Raw genomic sequence first — 6,000 nt, forward strand, 5'->3', positions numbered from 1 at the left:
CTCAAGACAGCACCTGTTCAATTCTGCACTGCCAGCAAGGGTGCTGCAGGAATAAAGGCCTCACCCCGGGGAGTTAGCGGGAGATTAAACTTCAGCCGAGTGTTGGAAGAAGCTAGTGCGCTGAGTCAATGCCAAGCACCAGGTTTAATTTGATGTTTTCCACGCACGATCAAAATCGTGGTTTTCTTCTAACTGTGGAGCTATTGCCTCCTCTGCTTTCTTTTATGGGTTCCCTGTAGAGCGTGCGTCATGCTCTGATATTTGAAATTGATCGTGCAGGTTCTATTTCGAGGGTGATAATAAACCCGGTGCAAAAGCTGGGGTTTAGTGAAGGTGACTATTAACTTTTCTTCTAATACGGTCGATTGATTTTACTTTGTGGCACAAACTGATCCCCTGTATGATCTGCTGATGATTTCAATTTAAATACCACCTATAGATAAAGAATTAGAAATGAAAGAGAAATAACTGCCTGAATTTTTTCCAGGGAGCGCTAAAAGGAGTGATTCCCCATTAGGTCCAGATTGTTACTACAAGTTTTGCCATTAAAGAATTCAGATAATTTTTCTTATCTTCCGTATAGGGATTAACAAGTAAGGACGATCACATTTCTTATTTATTTATGTAAGTGTAAAGATCGATGTCCTAACAAACTTGAAGCAATTGTAGGATCAGAATGATTCTTACCGCTGTGTAGTGAAAGGAATTTAAGCTTTGGAACTGGATAAACCAGACTCCCTGTCCAATTTCAGCCTCAGTTTCTCTATCTGCCAAAGAACAAAGAATTTCTTCCCATTAGTCCTGAGAAGGTTAAATTATTTAACCTCTGCAGCACCTGGAAGAACACGAGGTGAATGCTGAATAAAACGTGCGTTTTCTCTGTCTTGTCGAAATAGTTTTTACAACATGCTTATAGTTCTTTAAAAAAAAAATTTTTTTTTGATTGGGGAACATATCCCTGAACTTCTTACTGTCATCTTAAAAGCAGATGTAAATTGGATTGCAGCTGGCTTGTCATTAATAAAAATATATATAACAATTACAGCTGTTCTTTATATGGCAGTTTTTACTGGTGCCTTATAACCTCTTTACTATCTCAAGAGGAGGTTTCACTTTTGCAGTAAAAAAAAAAAAAAAAAAAAACTCTTTATTCCCAAAGGATTGATCAGCTAGAAAAACTATAAACCTCCTAACTCAAGATCTGGGTAAGAAAGAGATTTGACGCTTCTTGTGAATTCTCCGTCGCAAACAAAATCAACGTTTACATGGTGTAAGAATCAGATCTTGACCCACTGTCAGTCATTATGTACGTGGTTTTAAGCTTCCAAAATTAGGATTCAAATGATATCCAACAAGGGCCAAATGGGAACAAGACACACTAAGGCTGCTTGCCCCTAGAGTTACTTAGGAATGACTACGTAAAGGGAACTTTAATTTTCATGGGTTATGAGTAAGTGTGCATCTGGACAGCTTAAAGCAACACTGCAAAAGTAGACATATCTTATATCACTGTACTTTTTTATCCAGGTAGAAAACCGAACCTCTTATTTCTTTATATTATGCCTTTTGGGGAGTGGGAGGAGGAAAAGTAATTTATTTACAGGTTAAAAAATAATGCTGAAAACAACGCAAAGCCCCAGGAAGCTCAGGGATGTGGTAATCACTGTGCCTCCAAAATGAAGCACAAGAGCTGCATCTTCCACTGAAAATGATTGAGGTGGGTAAGTTGTAAAAAAGACTCGAGCTTTTGAACATTTTAGTAGCTTAAAAATGTGAAAGACAGACTCAATGAGGTTTTCATTGAAAAAAATCTCCCTTGTGCTAAAGAAATTAACACAGGTCCAAGGCTACGGCATATGTATGTTGTATTTTGAAGCATCCTGAAGTGTTTAATGCAAATTCTTAAAGTAATATATTCAAGGCACTGTAGGCATCTCATCCATGGTATAAATTTGGATTAAGCAGAAAAACAGGTCTGCTTTGTTCATTATATGAAACATGTAATTTAACAATCAATGAGTAAAAACTGCTAATGGACTCAATTCGGGAAGATGTCTTTTTACACTGATGCTTGGCAGTCAGTCTCCCTGAATTCGGCGGGCTCATGAATGCTGGGAAGGGGATGGAAAACCATGGCCTTTCTTGTAAGTCTGTCCGAGGACCCCACTGGCATGGATTTGATGTCTCACTGGACTCCCTTACTCAGCTGGCTTCGTAACATAGCTTTCTCCCTAGATTTTTTGACTTTTATGGTCTGAAACACTTTTCCTCTCGACATACAGAATTTTACGACTCAAAGATAATTTTAAAGTACAAAGATAATATGTTTGTTGAAGGAATGGCTTGGTGGCGGGGAGGGGGGCTGCCGTCAGACTCAGAAAAATGTTCGCAGAAACTAAAAAATGTTTTCTTACTGGAAACTGGTTTGACAAGTTCAGTCTGTGTGTGTGTAAGTAGATTTTATAAACTCATGGTTGGGACTGCTACAGGGCAGTTTTGTTGCCCTGGCCTTGTTTCTAGTAAGAATATAATTAGATTTTTCAGTTTTCTTTCTTTTTTTTTTTTTTTTTTTTTTGGCTTGAAAATTTCACAATCTTCTACAAGTTAAGAACACAGACTCACTGATTTTTTAAGAGCCAGACTGACTCTGACTTCTGATTCTGCCACTTCTCATGTGACCTCTGCCACGTTCCCTCTTTAAGCCCCAGTTTCCTCATCTGTAAAATGACATCATAAAAGTACCTATTCCTCAGCTCTGAGGATAAGATTGGGTTTCCTTACGTAATGCAAAGCACAAGCGATTGGTGCATATTCAGTTTGCAAAACTTTTTAGCTTTTTATCTTTATTCTCTGTAGATGTCGGCTTTATTCAGGTCTTCCCTGAAGAGCTCTGAGCAGTATTCTTGCCTTCTCATCAACATTTTTACTCTGTGAAAAGCGCCCTGCGAGGTACTAGTGGGAACAGAACAAAGGAGATCTGTGACTTTCTAGAGCTCCCTCTCTCGTGGGGGTAAATATGCACAAACGCAACTACAGACCAGCAGTGTGGAGGATCACTGTTAGTGCAGAGGTATAAAATTGTTAAGCCCAGGAGCACTGGAAGAGGTCCTGGCTGTAAAATGTCGGGGGGTTCATGCAAAATGAGAATGCAGAGGCCCTTGTTCAAACTTCAAGATGGTGACAGCAGAGCATTAAACCGAGCACGGGCCGTTTCTGAGCATGGGGCCCCGTCTGACCGAGTGTGTCCCACACGCACGCAGCTGGTCCTGACTGGATGGGCATGTTCACTTCATGCAAGATAATTAGAGATTTATTATTGGAAGATCTAATAGCTCAACAAGACCTTGAAGAATGGAAAGAACTTTGAAGAATGAGTAGAACAGCCCAGGCGAAAGAAAAAAATTTGTGTCAAGCCCCCAGGGAATTAAAAACAGGTTTTTTTATTTTCTTTTTTTAATGAACCTTATTGGGGCAAAGTAATTTGACAATAGGAAAGGAAGGGAGATAGGAAGACAGCAGAACTAAGTTTGAATTTTCTACTAAAAAAAAATCAAGCCAAAGGATTTTGAAAACAGATACAAGATCAGATCGATTTAGGAAGATGTCTCTGGTGGCAGAAAGACAGAAGAACTGCTTTTATGCAGGAGGCACAGGCAATAGGAACTTTGCTGGTGAACGTTACATATTCCTTAACTGGGGCGATGGCAGTGCTCTTCTGTTTCTATTTCTCTGCAATCCGATGTATGCTTTTTTCCTTCCCCTACATGAAGCAACGATCTGTTTCCGTTTGGAAGACATCTTCAATTATACAACGCAGGCCAAAGAAAAACATAATGGAATTTTAACCAGATTGCTTTTTCCTCTGTAGACAGCTTTTCAGGAACATCTCCATTCTGGTTATAGAAAGAGAGCTTGAAAACGCCTAAATGTGCATTAAAAACCTATTATCTGTTCTTGGCCTTTCAACAGAATTGTATTCCAGAAACACCATGTCGTTTTGTATTCCAGGCAATGCTTTGAAGACAACATGGGTGAAACCCTTGCCCTACCGATCGCGGCACAGAAGTGGAAGTCTGTGCACGTTCGTGTGTCTGTCTCTTGTCCTGACAAACTGTCTTCCACAGAAGGAAATTAAAACTTTCTCCCTTCCTTTTCTGTTCTTCTTATAATAACTCAGCCTTGAGTCGGAGGTTCATGTTCAGCCTCCCAAAAGTGCTGCTGTCTTGTAGAAGGAGTTCCTTTTGTTCCCTAATTTATCATGTCGTCAAGAAAACTAAAAAGTTCAGGCTGACAAGGATAGGACTAGCCATCCCCTGAGAGTGGAGAACGCACACAGGGAGCTGCATTTCAGTGCCTACAAAATACAGGGAAAAGAATCTTGTCCATGTTGCAGATTCCAACGGAATGCGAGAAAAGGATGAATAGATGTTAATAATGTCAATGGGAAGTATGAAAACTGATTATAAATTTTAAGGAAGAACTTTCCTTAAGGTAAAAACTCAGAACATTGTCTTTTTTTTTTTTTTTTCCCTTTTGCTCCTCCATTAAACTTTTACAATCTCTGTTAAACTGGGCAAATGATGTAAGTCTCTTCAAACCTTGATTCCCTACCTGCAAAAAGAATGGATGATTGTGAAGATCCCGTCAGCATTAGAACATCAGCATTGACATTCTCTAGCTCGGAGAGTCTCTGTCTGAGGTGCCTACCAAGAGGATGAGACGGGAGGATCCACATTCCCGCCCAAATATGTGCCCACAAAACGTCCAGACCCTCGAGAGCAGCACTTCTTTCTCTAAACGTCTGTTTCTATGGCAAGGGTAGTTACCCTAGTCATTTTCTCCAGGACGCCGTGCAGATTACAGGCAATAATTAACATTCCCCTAACCTTGTGCGGCCAGCAGAGGACTGAGTCAGCAGCTGCTGGTCAAGCACGGTCAGACTGTGTGGGGGTCGGGGGAGGGGGGTGCACGTGCAGAGGTGTCATGAAAAGCATGCACTTCCAGGGCTCTAAGAAGGGGGCTGAGCAGCCCTTCTTATGGTAATCATTTCATGATGTAGGTAAGTCAAATCATTATGCTGTACACCTTAAACCTACACGGTGCTGTATGTCAATTATATCTCAATGAAACTGGAAGGAAAAATTTTTGAGTAAAATTTAAAAATTAATTCCAAACATACGAAAGAATTTCAGTGACAGGAAAAGAACTCCCTCAGCCCAGGGGGGTCTGCTCTTTACTAACACTGTGACCAGGACCAAATGCTAAAACCTCTGTGAGACATAGCTTCTCTCAGGTCAAATGGAAGCTGGCAAGGAGTCCCCAGCCAGATCATATACTAATTACATAAAAAAGCCCATGTAAAAACTGGGGGGTATATTAAAGTATTGGGATTTTATTGGAGTATCAGAATATTCTTCAGCTTTTCAAAGAGTAGCCACATTAAGAAATTTTTTCTTTAAATATGGTGGCTTTGACATCATCTGAGCAGTTTCAAAATAACGTCCTAAGAAGGCACATGTGCTACAAAAATAAGGTTAATGGCAGGCCATATATTTGTGTGGCATTTCTTTCCTTCTTGGGTCATTTCTCTGTTGCTTTTATACTTTTACGATGATTTGTTTACTCTTGATGATACAGATGGAACCAAGGTTATTTTTTTCTTTGTCTAACTTAACATAAACAAACCAGTGTGCAATACTTCCTTTTGCATTTTTTCTGTCAGTCAGGTGTATTTAAAAGAACAGAGTCTAAGTTTTCTGATCCTTGCCCTTACTACAAAACTCATAACAGAAATAACAGGCCCAGGGGTAGATATTCAAATTGGTATGTTTGTGTAGCTCCCATTAGTGATCTGGAGTATATAAAACATGTATTAAAAGGTTTCCCCATGCTCCGCTTGCCCGTTCATGACCTTTGCTCCACCAGGCTGCACCAGCTGGCTGCCCTCAGGGCCCAGCAGTGAAGGGACATAAAGAAAACTTTTTTTTTTTTTAACAGGTT

The sequence above is a fragment of the Camelus ferus genome, chromosome 26 (genome assembly GCF_009834535.1).
Source record: "Camelus ferus isolate YT-003-E chromosome 26, BCGSAC_Cfer_1.0, whole genome shotgun sequence".
NCBI classification, from domain to species: domain Eukaryota; kingdom Metazoa; phylum Chordata; class Mammalia; order Artiodactyla; family Camelidae; genus Camelus; species Camelus ferus.